The sequence below is a fragment of the Giraffa tippelskirchi genome, chromosome 8 (genome assembly GCF_054371585.1).
Source record: "Giraffa tippelskirchi isolate mGirTip1 chromosome 8, T2T-mGirTip1v1.2.pri, whole genome shotgun sequence".
Taxonomy (NCBI): domain Eukaryota; kingdom Metazoa; phylum Chordata; class Mammalia; order Artiodactyla; family Giraffidae; genus Giraffa; species Giraffa tippelskirchi.
The window spans coordinates 23,894,360-23,921,448 of NC_137282.1; the positions used below are offsets into that span (position 1 = coordinate 23,894,360).

Consider the following 27,089-nt stretch of genomic DNA (forward strand, 5'->3'; position numbering starts at 1 on the left):
TGTTGAATTTTAAGCAACATTTAGTAAACAATAATTCAAATATTGACAAGGTCAGTATCAGCAGTATGTCAACAATTTACACATTTTTTTTTTACACACACCACCTAATAAAATGGCATCCAAGTTAGACCCACTTTAGTAGTGTTTCCAAGATAGACCAACTTGAATCAAACCCTGGCTCTCCCACCACTAGCTGTATGACCCTCAGCAACTTGTTTTATAATTCCTACATCTGCAACAAGGACAGAATGGTGACTAACTTGGTTGGATCATTGTGCAGAATAATGAGATACCGTGTAAAATGTGCGCCTGCTCATAGCTGAGTGGAGAGAATTCTTCTTCTCATGGGAGAAGAATTCAAAGGAGGAATTATCTACAGTGTGGTTTGTACCAGTGAAGCAGTTGAGAGAATTATAATGGCTATCTTTCCTGGTATCAAAAAAATAAAAAAATAAAAACTGGTTAATAGGAAGCTCTGGATTAGCAATAAAACTGTTATCTACTTTCTTCTAGGAAGTTTCTCTGTCCTTGGAAGTTCACTTGAAGCAAATCAGAACTTCACATTTTTTTAAAAAATCAGGCATTAGTCTAAAACTTCAGAAAAATGAGTCATGAATACACAGAACCAGAAAGCTAGGGCTTTGGTTAGGTATTCAGGACCTAGTATTTTTACAATGTGAAAACACTGAGATATCCCCTATTATGTTATTTTGAGTCTTTGAAATAAAAAATTTGAAAATTTTTCATATTTTAGACTACATATTAAACAGTATACATAATGGTATCATGACAAGAGAATCTAAATAAAATAAGACTACATGGAGTAACATAAATTTTAAATTTTATTTGTAATTTCTCCTTTCAGTTGCTATAAGTAGCCTCAAACCATCATTCAATGATAGAAAGTTGAAGTCATTAAAAGATTCATATTTGTCACTCTCCACAAAGGCCTCATCGTCCCACGGATCACTTCAAGAGATGCAGCCTGGCGCCAGAGTGAAGGACTTGGCAGCAGACAGGAGCTGGACTTCAGCCCACACTCACCTGGTCAAGCCACTCAGGAGCCCATGTGACTGCAGAGTGGCAGTCAGAGGGTACCTGGGAGCTGGTACTAGGCCACCTCTCCTAAGGGGTGAGATCTCTTTCCAAAAAGAAATATTTGGAAAGAATTATGTCTTAACTCACCATGTGTTCATTTCTTAATTATCAATTCATAACCAAGTAGAGATTAGTAAAAAGCCACTGGAAAGTACAAATGGCCTTCACAGAGTAGTATTCCCTGAACAGAAACTGGAGAATGAGGCAAGCCAGATGACAAGTTGGAGTCAAAGATACCAAAGGAAGACTGAGGAGTGGCAGAGAGGGTCAATGACAAACGGCCTTCTCCACATCTTGCACATGGTATAAAACTTATGAAATTAAAGTCATGTTTATTTACACTTGCAAAATAGAAGTTGCTAAGAATTAAAGAGAAAGTCTTGCAGAATTATGACACATTCTTTAAATGAGAAATTGTAAACAATTTTACAAAACCATTAGTACACAAACCTAAAAACACTGAAAATTCAGGTTAAATATTACTTCTAAAATAACATTTCCCCTTTAAGAATACTTGTAAAACTCTATTTTTATATTCTTCTATACTGAGGAACTGTCAAAAACCCTTGTCTATATGCCTAGTTGCCTCATTATAGGAAAAAGTACTTGAAAAGTGATTTTATACAGTAAAGCAATCTATGAAGAAAGCTCTGACTGTCTTTCAACAACTTCTGGCCACCCAAGAACATCTCAGCATCTCTGACTCTGAGAAGAGATTAGTAATATGTATTTATCAAAGTAAATCTCAATTTTCTTTAAGTAATTTTCCTTTTCATGGATGTAAACTGACTCTAAAGATGAAAAAAGGGACTCTTAACTTCTTATTTCAAAATGTATGGTCAACTCATTAAATTTCTACATATCAAGTTAAGATCAAGAAAGTGAATGTTAGTAGGTTAGTTAACTATCAACAATGTTGATTTGGCTCCAGTTTACAGACCCTGGTTTTCAAACAGGTCGTATCACATAAGAATGTTAACTGTGAAGGTGAAAACAAATCCCTATTCTCGGCTTTCTGCTTTTATTCTTCCTTTATATTTTTATTCTTTGTTGGCCTTCCTTTATTCTTATTCTTTCTTTACCCCAGGTTGACCCCTGTCAGTCCCTTGGTCTGATTTCTTGATTTAGTGTCTCCCATCTCCTCTTTCTTTGCTCCTTTTCAAGTCTCTTGGCTTTTTTGTCTAGAGCTCCCCTCTTTGAAGCCATCCTCTGCCTCTCCAACCCTGCCTTTGTCACGGGTGCTCCCCGGCTCGCCTCCCATTCTGTCACTGCGTTCTCTCCTTACCCCCTCACCCTGGCCCTCAAGGCCTGCCAACGCGGGGATCTGCTGGAGAAACATACAGCACCCGAAGACAGAGCCTCACCTTAACTTCATCTTGACCATCAAAAAACAATAATAAGTCAAATGTGAGTAGAGGTAACTAACCTTGGAGTGTTAGTAACTTCATGGAACAAGCTTCTGAAAACACAAACCAAATCGGAGTGTCATGTCTGTTGTAGAACTTTTATAACATGTAAGGGATTTACCCTGATGAATCAGTCTTCAAGTGGAGTGCAACTCCATTTACCACACTGTGTGTGCTGCTATGTTAGTCACTTCAGTCGTGTCCAGCTCTTTTGCTACTCTGTGGACTATAGCCCGCAAGGCTCCTCTGTCCATGGGATTCTCCAGGCAAGAATACTGGAGTGGGTTGCCACGCCCTTCTCCTATTTACCACATTAGACTATTTAAACTGAGATTAAAAATCCTTGGGGGCTCTGTTTAAAGATAGGAAAAACAAAAACATCTTAATAATACAGTGTAATTAAAAGATGAAAAGTTGAATTCATTACCAGAAGCAGAACTGAGTTATAATGAATTACCTCAGACTCTAGCTAGATGGCGCTAGAGCATGCGCATAGCTAGTTAGTACATTACAGTTACTGAATGAATGGAAAGTACTAGTCTAATGGATGTTTCATATTTTTTAGCATATGAGACTCTGTTAGGAGTTAAAGCAAATATTATCATTAGGATTTTTAAGAATATAACTCTTCTGAGAGTGATATTTTGCATCTTCGAAAGGAAAGAGACATCTATTAATAGGTATTACATACATTCTTTGACCCTGAAATAGGACCATCAATATTCACATTCAGGATTTTCATCATTTTGAAATCTTTTTTTAAGCCTTTGTCATTAATTAATAGTACCGACATGTTCCATGTATTTGTGAACATTCTTCAGTAGAAATAACAGCTTTAATAATTCCAAGGATCTTTGGGGCTTATAACCTGATCACAACTGGCAGGCATCTAGCTGATTTCTCCAGAAAAATTTCCCTTCTTCCAAATTATACAATTTCAAATGTGGCAAATACAAGCACATAGGTTACCTCCTTTCCATTGCACCCACTTACCTAAGTAGTAACTATGCCTTGGCTAACTTTTTGTAACATACTATTATTCAGTTTTAATTATTGATTTAAATTTAATTGTTTACACCTTTTCACGTAATTTAAAGCTTGAAGATAGGCCATATTCATCAGCAAGCCCACTGAAGAAGAGATTACTCCGTGCTACTCTCACCTCAGCTCATCTATTAATACATTAATTTTAAAAAATGAATCACAGGCCAACTATTAAACAAAAGAAATAAACAGATTTAGTTATATTTATAATCAGTATTTAACAATTTTACTTTTGCATATTCTTATTTTTTCAGGAAAAAATATTTTATTTTCAAGTTTTCAGAAAAAAGTTTGTAAATTCTCACCTATAGAATGTGACTTTTTTTTTCATCACTGCCTCCAATTTCTACTTGCAGAAACAAGGCAAGAATAACAGAATTATCATTTGTATTCATTTTTTTTTTAACATCTCTAGCCTATAATTTGGAGAAGGAAATGGCAATCCACTCCAGTATTTTTACCTGGAGAATTCCATGCACAGAGGAGCCTGGTGGGCTGCAGTCCATGGGGTCACAAAGAGTCAGACAACTGAGTGACTAACACACAGCCTATAACTAATCTATATAGTAACTATTGTATAAATAAATACATAATCAACACTCATGCAGAGTACATGACTACTTCAGATTTATGAGGGAAAAACAGTAAGATTAAAATGTGTATCATTTGTAGTGCAGACTTTCCAACTTTGTTTATTAGAATCCTACAGAATCCCCAGAAGTGCCATTTAAAATAAATGTCATAGTTAAGTTGCTATTTTATCTTAATCTTATTGATTTATTTTGAAAGCTTCAAATAGATATCCCATATTGAAAGGGAAGAGAGACTAAAACAACTTTCTTCTGGACCTTTTTTTATGAGAATTCCCTACAAACAGATATTGAGTCTCTGTCCATCCCAAGCACCTAAGATTCCTGTGCTTTACAGCAGGCCTGATGGGCCAGATGTACCCCACTTCGGTCCTGAGCATCGTCATTCGTTCATTTAGCATTTATTGAGCACTAACTCTGAGCCAGGTGCTGTGCTCACAAGGAGAATTCAAAACGAACCACGAGCAGCCCTCCAAGACGTCCCAAAATTCACATTTTAAAGTAGTTAGGCACTTTAAGTTAGACACTCAAACAGATAAATAGAACACAGTGAGACAAGTGCCATGCTGTCTGAATAAGGACAAAAAGAGGCTTCTTGGAGGAGGCAACAACCTAACACAAGCCTTAAGCAAAGACTAAGTCTTAACCAGGTGAAAAAACTCAGCTTCAGTGAAACTTCATTTACCCTTAGGAGTCCTCAGAAGAGAATGGCAAAAACCATTGGAAAAGCGAAGTATGAAAAGAAAATAGCTCTGTAATAAATTCCACTCATTCCATACACTAAATCACTTTAAAATTCCAGAAGAGCAATCCCAGGCCTTGAATACAATCTGCCTAACAGCTGGATAATATATCCTCTATTAGTTTTATAACTGAGGCAAGTAACTATTTGAGACTTTTATGTCTTCTCTATAAAAATAAGGAAATTATTACTTAGAAGATTGTTGTAAGGATCAAATGTTGTAATGCATGTCACATTGTAAACAGCTTTGGTCTATAAGCATCACTACCTAAATAATCCTGGCTATGGACTTCAGAGAAGAAAATGTATTGGATCCAAAGGCAGAAAATGGTTTGTCCAACTCTAGTAACTACTAAACTCTATAACCGTGAGTCAATTAAGTTTTCTGAGCTACAATGAAACTATTAATAAAACTGGGATAGTAAGACCTCCTATGCCCACCTAGAAAAGGTTGTTACAAGTATCAAATGAGATAATATGTATCACCGTTGTTTAGTCGCTCAGTCATGTCTGACTCTTTTGTGAACCCATGGACTGTAGCCCACCAGGCTCCTCTGTCCATGGGATTTCCCAGGCAAGAATATTGAAACGAGTTGCCATTTCCTTCTGCAGGGGATCTTATCCACCCAGGGATTGAACCCACATCTCCTGAAGCTCCTCCATTGGCAGGCAGATTCTTTACCATTGAGCCACAGGGGATGCCCATACATCACAGTGCTTCAATAAATAAAAGGAACTATACATAGACACAGATTTTAGAAAGATTGATGTTAATATTTTTACAAGGTAAAATACCAACAATGAATGTGGGTGTATGTGTGTGTGTATGAGTCAGACGGAGAGAATCTTGTTAGAACAGTGAATACATCTGGTCCCTTTTGCTCTAGCATCGAGGTCAAAATAAACGTAGCTTTTAAAAAGCAGTGATTTTTAAAGTACAATACATTAATAAGAAAAAGCTATTTGCATACTAACTAATAAAGCACCTAATAAAGTGATATCCTTAAAATAAAATGGCTCTTAAAATCAGTAAAGTATAAAAATAACCAAAATATGAGCCAGAACTTGACTAACAATACTTAAATGACTATTGAAACTGTGAAAATTTGTTCAAATTTGTTAGACACCAAAAGGCATATTAATAAAAGAAAATTTATCTCTCAAATTGTTAAGAAAAATAACTATAATTCCAATGTTGGCCAATATATAACAAGAAGATGACTGTTTCATAAATATCTGGTGAGAATAAGAAATTACAACAATCAATCATTCCAGAATGGAATTTGTAAATATTACTTATGAGCCTTTAAATGTTTTTTATCCAAGTAATTGACTTTCAGATTAATAGGCTAAACAAAATATCACAGATAAGCCATATATTTCTATAGAATTTTTCCACAGAATTATGTACCACTATAAAAACTGATAATAATGGAGTATTTTATTAACAATAACGAATTTATACAATCATATATCGCCACTAAAAATCTGGTTTTGAAGAATTATTTAGTATCAGGGAAATGTTGGGAAAAATTTAGAATGAAATATTATGTTTACATTATCCCAATATTAATATGTATACATTTATTTCCAGGAAAAAAGACTTGAGAATTATTATCAACTGTTATCAGTTATCTACTGCTGCGTAACAAATTACTCCCAAATTTAGCAGCTTCAAACAACATGCATTTATTATTTCACCATTTCTATGAGTCAGGAATCCAGGCACAGCTTGGTTAGGATCTCTGCTTCAGTCTCTCACAAAGTTATAATCATGTTATCAATCAGGCCTAAAGGCTTGATTAGTCAAGAATCCACTTTCAAACTCACATGGTTGTTGGCAGGACTCATTTTCCCAAGGGGTACTGGACTGAGAGTTCCTTGCTGGATATTGCCAGAAGCCACTCTTAGTTCCTTGCCAATATGGCACCTTACTTCATCAAAACCAAAAATAGCCTGCCAGCAAGTCAGAGATCACAATCTTTTGTTAGTTAATCACAAAAGTGACATCTCCTCAATGTTACTATATTCTATTAATTAGAAGCAAGTTACTTAAGGGGAAGGAATTTACAAAACAAGGCTGTCAAGAGGTAGAGATCACTGAAAATGATGTCGAAGGTGTCTACCACAGCAGTGGATACCTCATTTCCTTTCTTATATGTCTCCATCTGTATAAGTATTATTATATACATATAGTTAATATATAAGGCAAAAAAATGTTTGAAAGTAAATATAATAAAGTGGCTAACCTGTTAAGAAAGCAATTAGGAAAAATGTAAGAAAAGTAATAAAACTGTACCCCATGATGTGATAATAAAAAATATACTTATTTATACAGCTCATAGTCAAGGCAGTTTAAAAATATTAAAAAGAAAAGAGTGAAGGAAAGGAGGGAGGGAACAGGAGAGAAAAGAAGTGATTTAATTGCCAAACACTTGGTGCCTCTGTGCTGTCACGTCCAACTAATAATTGGTTTAAAAGAATGAAAACTGTGCCATTACAGTAAAATATCTCTTAACCTGAAAAATACTTAGCTATATAGAGAGATGTGAAAAAGGCACAAAATTCAAATACCAAGTAAAAAATAAAATAAAATCAAATATATACTATCATGCTGTAAACTAACAGCTATGTCTTGTGCCATTATAACTAAGTTTCACTTATAAACACTGATGTGGTAAACGGGTATCTTGTGATTTTGTTAATAGTTTTGCTTATATTATCTATTGAAAAACTAGTGAAACAAATCCCTTTAAAAAATAAAATAGTACAGTTATAGTTGACCAAAGCAGGAAGATGCAAATTATTTTAACTCAGACTTACCCCAAATAAATTTAAAAACAAGTATGACCACTTTATAGAAATTTTCTCTTTTTCTCATAACTGTTATGAGATGAATGAAATCATACAAATCTAAGATACTTTCCACTTAGACTGAAACATGTCCTTATGCAGTACAAAATCTCCTATGGGAAGAAAACAGAGCTGTCTGTGAAAAGAAAAGACCTGTGTTCTAGGCCAGACAGTTTATCTGATTAAGGAAAGAGAAGAAGGTTTACAGTCAGAGATTAATTCTCCAGCACCACATAGTAAGCTCTCTGAACAAGATCTGTGTCACTCCAAGCTTCATTCCTAACAGTTGAGCAGAGTTTTTCAAATCCTGGTGTTATTATTGATCCTTGGTTGCAGTTGTTCAGCTCCATCTCTTACAAAATGCTATCAACAAAGAACAAGTCATACATACCTACTGCCAGTGCCAGACAGAATCAACAATAATGACCTGAGTTGTTCCGCCCACAACATACTCATTACTGGAAGTTGATTTTACTAGACAAAATACAACTACAGACTTAAAAATAAAAGTATACATCAACCTTAGTAAGTTTTCTCTTCAAAAACATATGAACAATTCTATTCATTCAAACAAAAACTTATTGCTAATGAAATAAGCTAATAGGAAATATAATCTGCTAAAAAAAAAAAATCACTCCAAGAAGTAATACAGAATTAAAAAGTCTTATACTGGATACAAAGTTGGTCATCTCCATGGTGGAAGAACAGGTATCAGAGTCATTCTAAAATAAAGTTTCGGTTTTCTCTATTGGGCTGAAAGAGCCAATAATAGAAGTCAGAAATAGAATGTTGTTGTGTGTTTCTTACCTATGAACATTATCTCTTGCCTATGAACATTAAAGATGCTTAAGAAGTTACAGTTCAAAGACCATAAAGAAAACGACTCCTATATTAGGACAATGCCAAAGAGTTATTTTATCGTTATCTCAGGAATAATATGAAAGACTTTTTCTAATGTATAATGTTTCTCCTAACTTGACTTTGTCCTGCTAGGTTTGTTTTGGAGTAGGATTTTCTCTCTCTTTTTTTTTTTTGATGTAACTAAACTGAGATTGAATCATTATCAAAGCAGCAACTGTAGTTCATCAGCTTAGTCACCAAACCAACCACACACATTCCAAATGGGTGACCTGAAATAGGAAATTAAGCTTCAAACTGGAGTCAGGACATCAATTGTGTTAAAAGATCCAAGTTTTCCTTTAGTGTATATATCTGTAACAGAACATGATTTATGACAAAGCAAGATTTACAATCACTTTTTCAAATTTTATAAACCAGAACTTTATCAGTACCTAGTTAGCAGAACAGAGACAAACTGCAATAAATTTTATATAGACTTTAACTAATTCCAACAATTTTTTATTCTGCTTACCAGAGACCTAGCCCTGATCATTCCCATCAGCTGTGTCCTATTTCTCAAATAATTTGGCATTTGGACTCTGAATTCAAACGTACCTAGATTTGACTTTTCGTTCTTACACTTGCTTGTAGAATCCTAGATCAAATACGTTAAGTATAAAACATAAGCAACTTAATACCTTTTGAATAAGAGTATTGCGGCAGAAGACAGGTAAATTATTTAGTGTAAGACCTGACATATCTTAAGATATTAAATATTATTGTATAATGTTAACTCTTGATGATTTTATTGCCTGCCTTGTTACAATAAATAAGTTCCACTGGCACGATTTTAGAGATAATTTACCCTTATATCAGATTGCCTGCAGTTTCCAATATTTTTGTTTTAACTATGTCTCACTAAATTACTGAAATAGATTTACTGTTATGAGGTATTCAATAAGATGCTAGCCCAGAAGGAAAAAAAACTTCTAGTAGATACATGGGAAAAGAAAGTGAAAGAAATAAAAGCATACCACTACAAAAGATAAATCACAAAGAAAAACAAGAATGAAGGAAAAATGGCAATAGTTACTCCTTACCATCAGTAATCACTTTAAATGTAAATAGATTAAATTCTCCAAAGAACACAGAGGGGCTGAGCAGACAAAAAACCAAGACCCAACAATACACTGCCTACAAGAGACTCTTTAGTTTTAAGGACATGCACAGGCTGAAAGTGAAGGGATAGAAAAGGATAATCATGTAAATGCTGACACAAAGAGAGCAGGCAGGCCCATCTTTTTATCATACAAGAAAGACTTTCAGTCAAAAATGATCACAAAAGACAAATGGGGTCACTAGACAATGTTAAAGGAGTCAATTCATTGAGAGGCTACAACAATTATAAATAGACATATACCCAAAATTGGAGCATCTAAATATTTAAAGCAAATATTTAAAAAACTGAAGAGAAAAATAGACAACAATACAGTAATAGTGGGAGACTTCAATACCCTACTTTCCATAATGGATAGCTCATCCAGGCAAAAATCTATAAGGAAACAGTAGATTAGAATAACACTATACACCAAATGGGCTTCCCTGGTAGCTCAACTGGTAAAGAATCCGCCTGCAATGCAGCAGACTCCAGTTCGATTCCTGGTTCAGGAAGAACCCCTGGAGAAGGGGCAGGCTACCTACTCCAGTATTCTGGGGCTTCCCTGGTGGCTCAGCTGGTAAAGAATCCGCCTGCAATGTGGGAGACGTGGGTTCAATCCCTGGATTGGGACGATTCCCTGGAGAAGGGAATAGCTACCCAGTCCAGTATTCTGGCCTGGAGAATTCCATGGACTGTATCATCCATGGGGTCACAAAGAGTCTGACACAACTGAGTGACTTTCACTTTCACTTTCATACACCAAAGAGCCCTAACAGACATGTACAGAACATTCCATCCAACAGCACCATAATACATGTTCTTCTCAAAAATACGGAATATGCTCCAGGATAGCTCATATGTTCAGACACAAAACAAATGTTAACAACTTTTTAAAAACTGGTATCATGAAGTATCTATTCTGACCAGAATATTATGAAACTAGAAATCAATTGCAAAAAGACTATTGGAAACTTCACAAATATTTGAAAATTAAACAACATTCTCCTAAGCAACCAAAGGATCAAAGAAGAATCAAAAAGAAAATACAAAAGTACCCTCAAACAAACAAAAATGGAAACACAACATACTAAAATTTATGACATGCAGCAAAAGAAGTCCTAAAAGTTTACTGAGATAAGTGTGTATATTAAAAGAAAGATCTGAAACAACCTAACTTTATACCTGAAGGAACTAGAAAAAGAATGAAAAAACTAAGCTCTGAAATTAGCATAAGAAAATAATAAAGATTAGCATAAAAATAAGTAAAATAGAAACTAGAAGACAATAGTAAAGCTCAATAGGACTAAGAGTTGAGGCTTTTTTTTAAGATTAAAAAAAAATGTATAAACCTTTAGCAAAGTTTACAGCAAGAAAAAATAGAGAGGACCAAATGAAGAAAATTATAAATGAAAGTCAAGACAATACAATTGATATCAGTTCACTTCAGTTGCTCAGTCGTGTCTGACTCTTTGCGACACCATGAACCGCAGCACGCCAGGCCTCCCTGTCCATCACCAACTCCCGGAGTTTACCCAAACTCATGTCCATCGAGTCGGTGATGCCATCCAGCCATCTCATCCTCTGTCGTCCCCTTCTCCTCCTGCCCCCAATCCTTCCCAGCGTCAGGGTCTTTTCCAATGAGTCAACTCTTCGCATGAGGAATCCAAAGTATTGGAGTTTCAGCTTCAACATCAGTCCTTCCAATGAACACCCAGGACTGATCTCCTTTAGGATGGACTGGTTGGATCTTCTTGCAGTCCAAGAGACGCTGAAGAGTCTTCTCCAACACCACAGTCCAAAAGCATCAATTCTTCGGCGCTCAGCTTTCTTCACGGTCCAAGTCTCACATCCATACATGACCACTGGAAAAACCATTGCCTTGACTAGATGGACCTTTGTTGGCAAAGTAATGTCTCTGCTTTTAAATATGCTATCTAGGTTGGTCATAACCTTTCTTCCAAGAAGCAAGCATCTTTTAATTTCATGGCTGCAATCACCATCTGCAGTGATTCTGGAGCCCCCCCAAAAAAGTCTGACACTGTTTCCACTGTTTCCCCATCTATTTCCCATGAAGTGATGGGAACAGATGCCATGATCTTAGTTTTCTGAATGGTGAGCTTTAAGCCAACTTTTTCACTCTCCTCTTTCACTTTCATCAAGAGGCTCTTCAGTTCTTCTTCGCTTTCTGCCATAAGGGTGGTGTCATCTGCATATCTGAGGTTATTGATATTTCTCCCAGCAATCTTGATTCCAGCTTGTGTTTCTTCCAGCCCAGAGTTTCTCATGGTGTACTCTGCATATAAGTTAAATAAGCAGGGTGACAATATACAGCCTTGCCGTACTGCTTTTCCTATCTGGAACCAGTCTGTTGTTCCATGTCCAGTTCTAACTGTTGCTTCCTGACCTGCATACAGGTTTCTCAAGAGACAGGTCAGATGGTCTGGTATTCCCATCTCTTTCAGAATTTTCCACAGTTTATTGGGATCCACACAGTCAAAGGCTTTGGCATGACTATGCCAAATAAAGTAGAAATAGATGTTTTTCTGGAACTCTCTTGCTTTTTCGATGATCCATTGGATGTTGCAATTTGATCTCTGGTTCCTCTGCCTTTTCTAAATCCAGCTTGAACATCTGGAAGTTCACAGTTCACGTATTGCTGAAGCCTGGCTTGGAGAATTTTGAGCATGACTTTACTAGTGTGTGAGATGAGTGCAATTGTGCGGTAGTTTGAGCATTCTTTGGCATTGCCTTTCTTTGGGATTGGAATGAAAACTGACCTTTTCCAGTCCCGTGGCCACTGCTGAGTTTTCCATATTTGCTGGCATGAGTGCAGCACTTTCACAGCATCATCTTTCAGAATTTGAAATAGCTCAACTGGAATTCCATCACCTCCACTAGCTTTGTTCATAGTGATGCTTTCTAAGGCCCGCTTGACTTCACATTCTAGGATGTCTAGCTCTAGGTGAGTGATCACACCATCGTGATTATCTGGGTCATGAAGATCTTTATTGTACAGTTATTCTGTGTATTCTTGCCACCTCTTCTTAATATCTTCTGCTTCTGTTAGGTCCCTACCATTTCTGTCCTTTATTGAGTCCACCTTTGCATGAAATGTTCCCTTGGTATCTCTAATTTTCTTGAAGAGATCTCTAGTCTTTCCCATTCTGTCGTTTTCCTTTATTTCTTTGCCTTGATCGCTGAGGAAGGCTTTCTTATCTCTCCTTGCTATTCTTCGGAATTCTGCATTCAGATGGGAATATCTTTCCTTTTCTCCTTTGCTTTTTGCTTCTCTTTTCACAGCTATGTGTAAGGCCTCCTCAGACAGCCATTTTGCTTTTTTGCATTTCTTTTCCATGGGGATGGTCTTGATCCCTGTCTCCTGTACAATGTCACGAACCTCTGTCCATAGTTCATCAGGAACTCTGTCTATCAGATCTAGTCTCTTAAATCTATTTGTCACTTCTCTATAATCACAAGGGATTTGATTTAGGTCATACCTGAATGGTCTAGTGGTTTTCCCTACTTTCTTCAATATAAGTCTGAATTTGGCAATGAGGAGTTCATGGTCTGAGCCACAGTTCACTCCCGGTCTTGTTTTTGCTGACTGTATAGAGTTTCTCCATCTTTGGCTACAAAGAATATAATCAATCTGATTTCGGTGTTGACCATCTGGTGATGTCCATGTGTAGAGTCTTCTCTTGTGTTGTTGGAAGAGGGTGTTTGCTATGACCAGTGCGTTCTCTTGGCAAAACTCTATTAGCCTGTGCCCTGCTTCATTCTGTACTCCAAGGCCAAATTTGCCTGTTACACCAGGTGTTTCCTGACTTCCTACTTTTGCATTCCAGTCCCCTATAATGAAAAGGACATCTTTTTTGGGTGTTAGTTCTAGAAGGTCTTGTAGGTCTTCATAGAACCGTTCAAGTTCAGCTTCTTCAGCATTACTGGTCGGGGCATAGACTTGCATTACTGTGATATTGAATGGTTTGCCTTGGAAACAAACAGAGATCATTCTGTCGTTTTTGAGATTGCATCCAAGTACTGCATTTCGGACTCTTTTGTTGCCCATGATGGATACTCCATTTCTTCTAAGGGATTCCTGCCCACAGTAGTAGATATAATGGTCATCTGAGTTAAATTCACCCATTCCAGTCCATCTTAGTTCGCTGATTCCTAGAATGTCGACATTCACTCTTGCCATCTACTGTTTGACCATTTCCAGTTTGCCTTGATTCATGGACCTAACATTCCAGGTTCCTATGCAATATTGCTCTTTACAGCATTGCACTTTGCTTCTATCACCAGTCACATTCACAGCTGGGTATTGTTTTTGCTTTGGCTCCATCCCATCATTCTTTCTGGAGTTATTTCTCCACTGATCTCCATTAGCATATTGGGCACCTACTGACCTGGGGAGTTCAACTTTCAGTGTCCTATCTTTTTGCCTTTTCATACTGTTCATAGGGTTCTCAGCCCTCTGATGCCCTCTCGCAACACCTACCATCTTACTTGGGTTTCTCTTACCTTGGACATGGGGTCTCTCTTCACAGCTGCTCCAGCAAAGTGCAGCCGCTGCTCCGTACCTTGGACAAGGGGTATCTACTCATGGCGGCCCCTCCTGACCTTGAATGTGGAGTGACTCCTCTCGGCTCTCCTGTGCCCACGCAGCCGCAGCTCCTTGGATGCGGGGTAACTTCTCTCGGCGGTGGGGTAGTTCCTCTCGGCCGCGCTTCTGGGCAGTCTGTCGCAGCCGCCATGCTTCTGTGGTGCTTCTTTGTATTTCAATTGATATCACAGAAATAGAAAGGATCACAAGAGACTACTATGAACAAATACATACCAACAAACTGGATAACCTAGAAGTAGATATAGTCCTAGACTCATACAACCCACAAATCTTTTACAAACTCTTTAAAAACTTAAGAGGAAAGAACACTTCCAAGTGCGTTTTATGAGGTCAGCATTATCCAAATACCAAAGCATGATAAGGACACAACAAAAGGAGAAAACTGCAAGCCAATATCCCTGATGAATACAGATGCAAAAATTCTCCAAAATATACTAGCAAACCAAATCCAATGCACTATTTGGGACATATTTCTACCTGAAAAAGTATCTATTGCTTATTCTGATGTTCAAATTTAACTAGGAATCCTATATTTTGTCTGGCAACCATAGCTGGGAACTCCCTGAGGAAATATATATAACATGTCTCAGATTATCATCCCAAAGATGTTAAAGAGAAAATGGCTCCCATCTCCACTGGTCAAAGTTTGCAGGGGTGGCCTGGAGAAGCAAACAGGGGCAGAAAGCGAAAGATAAGCAATGCAGCTAAAGCCAGGAGCCCTCAGGCTACAGCTGCACACTGCTGGTTGCTGTAGCAACAGCTGCAGCAAAAATGTGGGCCAATGTGCTAGTTAGCATTTAAAAGATCTCTAACACACCCTACATTAAAATTGCAATGGGAAATTTTCACACTTGGAAGGAGGAGATATATGCCCTAAAAACTGGTTCCACCATGGTCATCTCTCTCCATTCTAGTGACAGATGGAAAAGGTTTACTTTCTTTTTCACTGACACCAGCACATAGGAAATGGAAGCCTGAAACAACAATAACACAAACATGCATTCCATCGCACTTTTAACCTCAGCAAAACGTGAGCAAGGCTGTTCAACAAGGGAATACCAGGGAAAAGCCATCTAATTTCTAACAAATGTTCTGAACAAGATCACCAGGCTTCCCTGGTGGCTTAGTGGTGAAGAATCTGCCTGCCAATACAGGAGAGATGGATTCGATCCCTGGGTTGGGAAGGTCCCCTGAAGAAGGAAATGGCAACCCACTCCAGTATTCTTTCCTGGGAAATCCCATGCACAGAGGAACCTGGCGGGTTACAGCCCATGGGGTCACAGAGTCAGATGTGACTAAACAAGATCACCACAATGGACGTCACATCATACTGAATGTTCACCATGAAGCAATGTGATAAGCAAACGAGCTTCTAACTGGATCACAGCAGTGGTAAATAAGAGCAGCCTGGATACACAGCGTCTTTCAGCACAGATCAGGCCATTCCAAAAAGAGCTTCTAACCACTAACCAAGAAGGCCAAAGGGAAGATGCCCCCTGAGCAAATCATGAAGAGCAAATCCCACGGCAAGAGCAGAGGGGAGCTTCTGCCTATAGGAGGAGCTGAAAGGTTTGCAAGGATAAATCTTCTCCAAACCAAGAGACTTTCTCATCACTAATGAAAAGTTCTAAGGCACTGCTTCTTGATGGATGAGAATTCAGTTTGAGATCCTCTTCTTTTGACCTTTGCCAAAAGCTTGTGATTTTCCCTATTTTCACTCATTTTCAAATTTTTAATAATTCTCAGAAGAAAACAACACAAGATTTCATATTTCAAGGACTTACATTTTGTGAATCATCTGTATCTACTGACCTTTATAATAATCCAGTGTAAATCTCACTTGAGTTATTTGCAGGATTTTTAAGTACCAGCATTTGCTTATTATAAGTACTCATTATGATCACCTACCCTGGAGGCTGGGGGGAAGGGGGAAGAGCCTATCCAATATTTCTAGAGAGTGGATGCACTTGCAACATCTGGCATTATATGCTCTCTTCTTTTTATAAAGTATCATAATAATGAGTGATTTTGTAAACGATGATAGCAAGATGAAGTTCAAAAAGTTCTTCGAACCCCCTATACACTGGTATTCAAAACAGGCTGGTAGAAAAATCATACCCACAGAAATGGCATTCTCCCCAGGGTGAAATTATACACAACATTACCCTCCTGGCTGCTTTCAGTCGTTTATTTCCAAGATTTAGTTCACTTTTGAGTTCATTTGTTTCTCTTTTCTCAGGTCAAGGGGTTACTTAGTCCATCTTTACTGCCTCTGTTGGGTGTGCTCTTCACCTGAGTGTCTGTTTACACAGGTAGGTGCCTGTAAAGCAGCAGGAAGGGTCTCTTTTTTTGAACTCTGCTATCAAAGTCAACAAACCTCTGAGTTTACTCTGTATAGTTTACCATCTACATTGTCAGTACAGTTCCATGTGGCACTAAGCCCATTAGCACATCACTTATGTGAGGAAGTTAGAAAGGTACGGAGAGTGTTGAGGATCCAGATAAGAGGGGGGGAGGTTTTCCACATAAGGAAGGAATGACCTGTTGAATACTGTGTGCTAAAGTGCCTTCCTCTAAGATTATCTAAAATTAGAAACCAAGAGTCAGCACTATGCTACCACTGTTTTCTCATCCAAGAGAAATCACAAAGAGGAGGCACTGAAATAAATCAGGGATTAGTTCCAATTTGAGGTGGCTTTTTAAATATTCTTAAGTTTTAGGTGTCTATGGGACGAGAGGTCAGGGAGAAAGGCATGCCAGATGTCAGGGTTTTTCTATTTCTGATTACCTGGAGCCCCAAAGGGAGAACAAGAAATAAGATCAGTCCCATTCATGATTTTTATTTATTGAAAAGTAAAGTGTCTGCTGCCACATACACTGCCTCCTATCACTCCTAATCACCTAAAATCACCATGGATTAACTCCTTTCATTTTACAGGTAAGGAAAGAGAAACTTCTCAACAGTTTCAGGTTATTGGTGAAGCTAGCCTAGGACCTGAATCCTGAACCTAAAGTTGACCCCAGCCCCTTTACTTTCCTTCCACCTCCAGCCAGAATTTCTTTCTGGTCCATCATGACCATATCAGGCATATGAGTCCCATCTATGCTCCACCATCAGCGGCAGGAAGGCTGGAACTGAACCGAGCCCCTTCTGCCCTTTCAAGATCTAATGGACCTTTCAAGCACTCTCAGAATGTTTGGGTTTTCAAAATAAAGATCTCTCTTGAGCTTCTGAATAACTGTGTTTTTCATGAATCAAACCCTAAGTGTGGGTCAATTGAGTTCAATGCATATTATGCTTCTGGACCTGTTCCCAAAGGTAAGTTATTTTTATGTTGCTCTTTGCCTGTTTCTTACAATATATATTGTATTCACCTTTAAAGTTACATATTCATTTTTACAAAAGTAATTTTTTTTTCAGTCTAACAATTTGACTTTCAAGTTCTCATTTTTCTATATGGTCGAAAATAGTTTAAACTCAGTCGACCCTTGTTAAACAGAATTAGTTCAGAATGCTTCCTGCCCAATCTTGTCCCCTGAAATAATATGTGTTTCTATGATCACTACTTAGGGGCTTGACCAAAACTGGAGGAGATATTTGGCCGTCACGCAGCTGGGGTCACCCTAACAGTTTCATTCCTCTGTCCTGGCCGCGCTGAGATGCACGCATCCCTCTGTGGTGTCAGTCACACAGCCCTTTCACTTCTGGCTGCCGTCTTCTACCCTAGAATCCCCACACCCAGCTGAGTTCTACCCCTTTGCCCACCAGGGTTTTAGCCCTGCAAAACCAGAACATAGCTTCAATTCAGAGACAAAAACCCTGTCCCTCTCGGGGTTTTCTTTGCTTTGCCCTTATCCTGCTCAGCCCAGAGTGTTACCTTCAGGCTATTATTACTATACTCTTTTAGTCTTTTTGTTGTTGCCAGGCCCTTGCCCTTGGACACTCAAATCTTGTTCCTCTCCAGGGCTTCCAGCTTCTAGATCCCTATCTCTGCAGACAAATCGCCACAGAGGTGTCTGCATTTCTGCCAGTGTCTGGTCACCAGGCACAAACAGATCAATCAACAGTCTTTTCTTCCTGAATTCTGGCCCCCTTGGGGTTCACCAGGCCCCCATTAGCCCTTCCATGTCTTTTTTGAGGGCAGTACGTAAGTTCAATGATACTGCCACACCTCTCTGGTGTCCACAGGAGAGCTGGTGTTGATGGGTGCACTCACTCTGCCACTCATACCTCTACCCATCTTCTCTATAAGGCTGCTAATGGCAGAATAGGAACGCATTCTGTAAACTGAGATTCTATCATGTTCCTCTTCACAAAGAACACCCCTCAGAAACTCAAATAAAGGGTGTTGAGCCTTCATGCTAATTTTTAACCCTTTTTGTTTCATCACCAGCACTTCTGCACTTTAGTTTGAAAGGTTTTTTGTTTGTTTTTAAGTCTGAGGATGGGAATGAAGGGATAGGAGGTGGGGCAAGGATGAAGATGTATTAGCAGTTCATTTTCAAACTTTTCTGTATTAACAACTGAGAAATGGACCATGGCATTTTCAATTTAGGGGCTGACAATTTGGTATTTTTCACACTCCAGCCTGACATGAGAATTGTTCCCTCCTGAAACCCGAAGGGAATGATCACAGAGGAAAATGTATGATAATTAACAACTTGAATTTTTATCATGACCAATCTAGATGACCTTCCTGGAATTTAGCTCTGCAATTCCATCTCAGCCATACTCATATTCTCTCCTTGACCTGATCCATGCTCCTCTCTCCAAATTTCATATCTAAGGTCAGGGGCTGATTCTGCCTTATGACAATGGATCAGCTGGTTCTGTGTTGATAAATTCCCTCTCTACCTATATTTCCCAGTTTGTGGCTGTTTCCCAAGTTAAACTGGCCAGCAGATTCATAAACAGAGATATAGGGAGAGGGAATAAGGAGACAGGTAATGAACTGGACCAGAAGGATTAAAAATAAGGCTACATTCAGTAAGTTATAATACTCAACAAGTTGAGTGGAATCAAATTATAAGTGGCTTTGAAAACCATGTTTTGTTATTTTGAGACATGACAGAGTGAGCAATAGGACCTATGGTAGGTTTATAGAAGAAAAGTGATATGATCAAAATGATGCTTTAGGATAATCCTTGAAAGATGAAGTGGAAGGAAAATGCTTGGATACCAAGACTTAACATTGCAGCTGAGTTTAACTGCTGGTGCTGTTTCCCATTTGTCAAATACTGCTTTGTGACCTGAAGCTATGTTTCAGAAAAATTTTTTTACTAGAAATTTGAACAAAAATTTCTCAATTCACTTGGAATGTGGAAGGGAGAGAGAGGCAAGACAATGGGCTGATGGATTAAAGAGGAAACACAAAAGCTGATGGACTGGAAGAAATATACAATCCACAGACTGAAGTTGCAGATGAGGTCAAAGAATGATCAGTTGTAGTGACTAACTTCACTGGGGAGAGAAGGGACTGTGAGACAGAGTAGTATATTTAAGTTAGGGAACGCATGGGTTAAGGTGTTTATTCTGCTACTTAAGGTCAGTGGTATAATCATGGGAGCCAGTGGCTCAGTTACAAAGGAAGGGGTGGTAACTGCAGAAGAAGAGGGCCCTAAAGCAAAAAGCCACGCTCTTAGCTGTTCCTTCCATGTGTCTACCAAAGCCAGGGAGAATAATGGCAGAGACTGAGATGGAAGGAAAGCCTGTGATACAGACGCCAAAGTTTTAAGTGAATACAGGAAAGTGAACAATGAGCACTATTTACATGTCCCAAAGTGTGCCTTTGGACCTACTCACTTAATCCTTAATAAATGCCACGTCTTCATACCTCTATAAGCTCTAAACTATTTAGTCTAGATATGTACATACTCCAAAAACAAAACAAACAAACAAACAAATACCAAAGTGGAAATAGGGAAACTTCTGTTTTTAAGAAGAGCTGTACCTACTAAATGGCTCAGACTCTAAATAAGATTGTCCTTTGATAATCCCTGTAGAACAAACGTTTTTTATTAACATGTCAAGTCACTTTAATGCCCTCACATCCAAAAGTGCTCAATATATGTTTTCCTTGGGAGGGACTTTCTGCCTAAAATGTAACTATTGAAGCAGAAAAAAAATTCAAGTCATATTCAAAAATCCTTAGTATAACAGTATTGATATAGGCCTGGGATGGAATTAATGCAAGCCAAGACTGAGCTCTAATCATTGAGAACGAAAGGAGGAATGAGAGGAAAATTCTGGTAGTAAAATCAAAGATGAACAGGTTTTGTGATTAATTAAATGAAGCAATGCTGATCCTATTGCTAAGAAGGTTGGGTATGTCCTCTCTACATTCAGCTCTAATCTAATCTCATCTCACACTGTTGCAAAAGTTCTAGGGCCCACAACAGATTTCCCAACCTAGGGATCCAGCAAAGAGACTGAGAACCCCAGGAGAAATTGACTTTGAAGTCCCATAGGACTTGATTACAGAACTTCCACAGGATTGGGGAAAACACGCTCTTGAAGGGCACAAACAAAACCTTGTGCACACCAGGACCCAGGAGAAAGGGGCAGTGACCCCACAAGAGACTGAGCCAGACTTGCCTGTGAGTGTCCAGGAGTCTCTGGTGGAGGTGTGGGTGGATAGTGGTATGTCATGGGGTCAGGGGCACTGAATACAACAGTCCAGCATGCTGGCATAAGTCCTTTTGAAGGAGGCTGCCATAACTGCCATTATACCAACCACAGTCTGGCATCAGGCCAAACTACAGGGAGGGAACACAGCCCAACCCATCAATAGAAAATTGGATTAAAGATTTACTGAGCATGGCCCTGCCCACCAGAGCAAGACCCTGATTCCCCCACAGACAGCCCTCCCACCAGGAAGCTTCCATAAGCCTCCTATTCTTATCCATCAGAGAGCAGAGAGAATGGAAACAAAAATTCCAAAAACTAACCAAACTGGTAACTTGGATCACAGCCTTGTCTGACTCAATGAAACTAGAAGCCATGTCGTGTAGGGCCACCCAAGATGGATGGGTCACGGTGGAGAGTTCTGCCAAAACATGGTCCACTGGAGAATGGAATGGCAAACCACTTCAGTATTCTTGCCTTGAGAATACCATGAACAGTATGAAAAGGCAAAACGATATGACACTGAAAGATGAACACCCCAGGTCAGTAGGTGCTCAATATGCTACTGGAGAAGAGTGGAGAAATAACTCCAGAAAGAATGACGAGATGGAGCCAAAGCAAAAACAATGCCCAGATGTGGATATGACTGTTGATGGAGGTCAAGTCCAATGCTATAAAGAACAATATTGCATTGAACTTGGAATATCAGGTCCATGAATCAAGGCAAATTGGACCTGGTCAAACAGGAGATGGCAAGAGTGAACATCAACATTTTAGGAATCAGTGAATTAAAATGGACTGGAATGGGCAAATTTATTTCCAAAGACCATTATATCTACTACCGTGGGCAAAAATCCCTTAGAAGAAATGAAGTAGCCCTCATAGTCAATAAAAGAGTCTGAAATGCAGTACTTGGATGCAATCTCAAAACGACAGAATGATCTCTGTTTGTTTCCAAGGCAACCCACTCAATATAACAGTAATTCAAGTCTATGCTCAACCACTAATGCAGAAGAAGCTGAAGATGGAATGGTTCTGTGAAGACCTACAAGACCTTCTGGAACTAACACCAAAAACGAAAGATGCACTTTTCATCACAGGGAACTAAAATGCAAAAGTAGGAAGTCAAGAGATACCTAGAGTGACAGGCAAGTTTGGCCTTGGAGTACAAAATGAAGGAGGGCAAAGGCTAACAGAGTTTTGCCAAGAGAATCCCCAGGTCAGAGCAAACACTCTCTTCCAACAACACAAGAGACGACTCTACACATGGACATCACCAGATGGTCAATGCCGAAATCAGACTGATTGTATTCTTTGCAGCTGAAAATGGAGAAGTTCTATACAGTCAGCAAAAATGAGACCAGGAGCTGACTGTGGCTCAGATCATGAACTCCTTATTGCCAAATTCAGACTTAAATTGAAGAAAGTAGGGAAAACCACTAGACCATTCAGGTATGATATAAATCAAATCCCTTATGATTATACAGTGGAAGTGAGAAATAGATTCAAGGGATTAGATCTGACAGAGAGAGTGCCTGAAGAGCTATGGATGTAGGTTTGTAAAATTGTACAGAAGGTGGTGATCAAAACTATCCCCAAGAAAGGAAACGCAAAAAAGGCAAAATGGCTGTCTGAGGAGGCCTTACAAATAGCTAAGAAGAGAAGAGAAACTAAAGGCAAAGGAGAAAAGGAAAGATATATCCATATAAATGCAGAGTTCCAAAGAACAGCAAGAGAGATAAAAAGGCCTTCTTCAGTGATCAATGCAAAGAAATAGAGGAAAACAATAGAATGGGAAAGACTGGAGATAACTTCCAGAAAACTCGAGTTACCAAAGGAACATTTCATGCAAAGATTGGCACAATAAAGGGCAGAAATGGTATGGACCTAACAGAAGCAGAAGATATTAAGGAGGCAAGAATACAAAGAAGAGGAATACAAGAAAGATTTTAATGACTCAGATAACCACGATGGTGTGATCACTCACCTAGAGCCAGACATCTGGATTATGAAGTCAAATGGCCCTTAGGAAGCATCACTATGAACAAAGCTAGTGGAGGCAATGGAATTCCAGCTGAGCTATTTCAAATCCTAAAAGATGATGCTGTGAAAGTGCTGCACTCAATATGCCAGCAAATTTGGAAAACTCAGCAGTGGCCACAGGACTGGAAAAGGTCAGTTTTCCTTCCAATCCCAAAGAAAGGCAATGCGAAAGAATGTACAAATTACAGCACAATTGTACTCACACCACATGCTAGCAAAGTAATGCTCAAAATTCTCCAAGTTAGCCTTCAACAACACACGAACTGAGAACTTCCAGATGTTCAAGCTGGATTTAGAAAAAGCTGAGGAACAAGAAACCAAATCCCAACATCCAATGGATCACAGGAAAAAAGCAAGAGAATTCCAGAAAAACTTCTACTTATGCTTTATTGACTACGCTAAAGCCTTTGACTGTGTGGATCACAACAAACTGTGGAAAATTCAAGAGATGGGAATACCAGACCACCTTACCTGCCTCCTGAGAAACCTGTATTCAGGTCAAGAAGCAACCATTAGAACCAGACATGGAACAACATAGTGGTTCCAAGTTGGGAAAGGAGTATGTAAAGGTTGTATAGTTGTATATTGTCACCTAGCTTATTTCAGTTACATGCAGAGTACATCATGAGAAACTCTAGGCTGGATGAAGCACAAGCTGGAATCAAGATTTCAGGGAGAAATATTAATGACCTTAGATATGCAGATGACACCGCCCTTCTGGCAGAAAGTGAAGAAGAACTAAAGAGCCTCTTGAAAGGCTTAAAACTCAACATTCAAAAAACTAAGATCATGACATCCAGTTCCATCATTTCATAACAAATACATGTGGAAACAATGGAAACAGTGACATCTCATTTTTCTTGGGCTCTAAAATCACTGCAGATGGTGACTGCAGCCATGAAATTAAGAGTCTTGCTCCTTCAAAGAAAAACTATGACCAACCTAGACAGGCAGAGACATTACTTTACTGACAAAGGTCGGTATTGTCAAAGCTATGGTTTTTCCAGTAATCATGTATGGAAGTGAGAGTTGGACCATAAAGAAAACTGAGTGCCAAAGAATTGACGCTTTTGAATTATAGCGTTGGAGAAGACTCTTGAGAGTCCCTTGGACTGCAAGGAGATCAAACCAGTCAATCCTAAAGGAAATCAGTCCTGAATATTCACTGGAAGGACTGATGCTGATGCTGAAACTCCAATACTTTGGCCACTTGATGCAAAGAACTGACTCATTTGAAAAGACCCTGATGCTGGGAAAGATTGAAGGGAGGAGGGGAAGAGGAAGACAGAGAATGAGATGGTTGGATGGCATCACCAACACGATGGACATAAGTATGAGCAAGCTCCAGGAGTTGGTGATGGACAAGGAAGCCTGATGTGCTGTAGTCCATGGGTCCAAAAAGTCAGACATGACTGAGAGACTGAACTGAATCTCATCTTATTCAAAATCATAAATCCATTCTCGTAAATATATTTAAGGTTATCATAGAGCCTACAGGACTCCTTTATATCTTATCTCTTCTTTTTGTTTTAGCTATTCACAAGCAGGCAGGTTCAGATAAATTCTCTATGAGCTGAACAAAGCCTCTTTGGGTTTACAATCAGGCATGGGGCAGTGTTTCTGAGGCAGGCTATTATGTATGACTGTAATAACTAAAGCACTAAACAAGTCAATGAAACTTTCCAACATGAGGTCAGAATTGGCTTCTTCCCTACTGGCTCAGATGGTAAGGAATCTGCCCGTAATCAGAATACCCAGGTTCAATCCCTGGGTTGGGAAGATCCCCTGGAGAAGGGAATGGCAATCCACTCCAGTATTCTTGCCTGGAGAATCTCATGGACAGAGGAGCTTGGTGGGCTACAGTCCATGGGGTTGTAAAGAGTCAGACACAACTAAGCAACTAACACTTTCACTTTCTGCAACACTAACATGTCTCAGTTTTAATGATTTAAATAACCAGAGGTGTAAGTAATTAAGAGACTTGATTTCAAGGTGCTTCTCTTTATCTAACACTGCATTTTAAATGATTTGAGATAATGTAAAAAGTGCCAAATTAGAAGAATTAAAAGCTGGATCTTGGAGTAGGAAATGGAAACCCATTCCAATATTTTTGTCTGGAAAACTCCATGGACAGAGGAGCCTGGAAGCCTACAGTCCATGGGGTTGCAAAGATAGAGACATGACTGAGTGTGCACACAGCACAGGTGCAAAAGCTGGATCTATACCCTTGAAACAGAGCAGGATCATGTCAGGCTCCTGGACATGGAAGCCTCTCAAACAGTTGCTAATTTGGGAAGGCAGGGGACACCGAGGCAAGGGAGGAACAGCAAAGAAACAACAGTGCAGCCTTGGGGAAGGGTTCTGGTTCTGCCTCAAGGCATACACATAAAAATATCTTTGAGCTCCTTACAAAACTATAACCCCCAACAAGTGGAAGAACAAAACTGAACAACAACAATCACCAAATTTGAACCTGAACCTCCTCTAATCTTATCAATCCATCTTTTCACATCATCCCATCACCACCTAAACTTTCTCTCCAATCCTTCTGACCCTGCTCATCTCATACTCTTTTCATTTCTGTTCTTTCATCCAGCCTCCTTCATTTTCCCCTGTATTGTTCCTTTTTTTTCCATCACTCTTTTCCTCTCTATATTTTAAATACTGCTGATCTCTTTATGTATTCCTTTTACTGAAAAAAAAAAAAAGATAAACAGATGAGGGAAAAGTGGAAACAGTGACAGACTTTATTTTCTCAGGCTCCAAAATCACTGTAGATGGTGACTGCAGCCATGAAATTAAAAGAGTCTTGCTCCTTCAGAGAAAAGCTACAACCAACCTAGACAGCATATTAAAATGCAGAGACATTACTTTATCAACAAATGTCAAAGCTATAGTTTTTCCAGTAGTCATGTATGGATGTGAAAGTTGGACCATAAAGAAGACTGAGCACAAAAGAACTGATGCTTTTGAATTGTGGTGTTGGAGAAGACTCTTGAGAGTCCCTTGGACTGCAAGGAGATCCAACCAGTCCATCCTAAAGAAAATCATTCCTGAATACTCATTGGAAAGACTGATGCTGAAGCTGAAACTCCATTACTCTGGCCACCTGATGCGAAGAGCTGACTCACTGGAAAAAACTCTGATGCTAGGCAAGATTGAAGGCAGGAGGAGAAGGGGACAACAGAGGATGAGGTAGACGGATGGTATCACCGATTCAATGGTCATGAGTTTGAGCAAACTCAGGGAGATGTTGAAGGACAGGGAAGCCTGGTGTGCTGCAGTCCATGCGACCCCAAAGAGTCAGACAGAACCGAGCGACTGAACAACAACAACAGCATGGTGCAATAAAGGCCCAGAGCAGCAAAAAAAAAAAAAGACAAACATTCCAAATAAAAAAAGGCTTCATTCATTTTTCAAACTAAAAACGAGCACAAAAACTCTAAATCCAGCAACCATAAAATATATGTTTCAACAGGGATAAAAGAAAGAAGAAGAAACATTCAGACAGACAAGGAGAATTTTTTAAGAAAAGAAGGAAGGAAGAAAGGCAAGAAGAAAGAAGGAAGGCATGGAAGAGGCCATCGAGAAAATCAATGGGTTCAGTTATTAATGTCATAACCTAATTGCTGAAATTCACTTTGCAGTTCATCTGTGGTGTTTTATGAATTAATTTCCCTCTTTGATTTAGAACATCCCTTTTTAATGGCTGTGACACCCTTTGATTTATTTTTCTGAGTCATTTTTGCATTGATCCAGGTTATGCTTTTGTTGTTGTTTTGTTTGTTATTGAAGGGAGAGGCATTTATTTCATCCCAGAGTATATCTTTTTTTTTTTGCCACACAAGACATGTGGGATTTCACTTTCCTGACCAGGGGTCAAAGCTGTATCTCCAGAATTAGCAGGCAGATTCTTAACCACTGTACAACCAAGGAAATCCCCAGTGTATGAGAATTTTGTTAGCAATTCACACTGTGTATGAGATCAGACATAAAGTAACTGTCAGTACCGTATCAGCAGGTGATAGTTCCAGATAGTTTTCAGATGGGCATTAAACCCATGGA

The 27,089-nt window shown here is 38.9% G+C and overlaps 2 protein-coding genes across 10 annotated transcripts in view; both read right to left on the bottom strand.

Moving 5' to 3' along the window:
- The window catches only part of MSR1 (macrophage scavenger receptor 1), a 681,840-nt gene that overhangs the window by 587,301 nt on the left and 67,450 nt on the right, over window positions 1–27,089 (bottom strand). The gene's annotated exons all lie outside the window — the stretch shown is intronic.
- Window positions 1–27,089, bottom strand: part of LOC145518056 (U3 small nucleolar RNA-associated protein 14 homolog A-like) — a 201,013-nt gene that overhangs the window by 106,466 nt on the left and 67,458 nt on the right. The window contains exon 2 of one of the 3 annotated variants that reach the window (XM_081521500.1): window positions 14,254–14,501. The exons of the other annotated variants lie outside the window; for them this stretch is intronic. The gene's annotated coding sequence lies outside the window, so the exon portion shown is untranslated. The remainder of the gene's footprint in view (window positions 1–14,253; window positions 14,502–27,089) is intronic. 3 annotated transcript variants of the gene reach the window in all.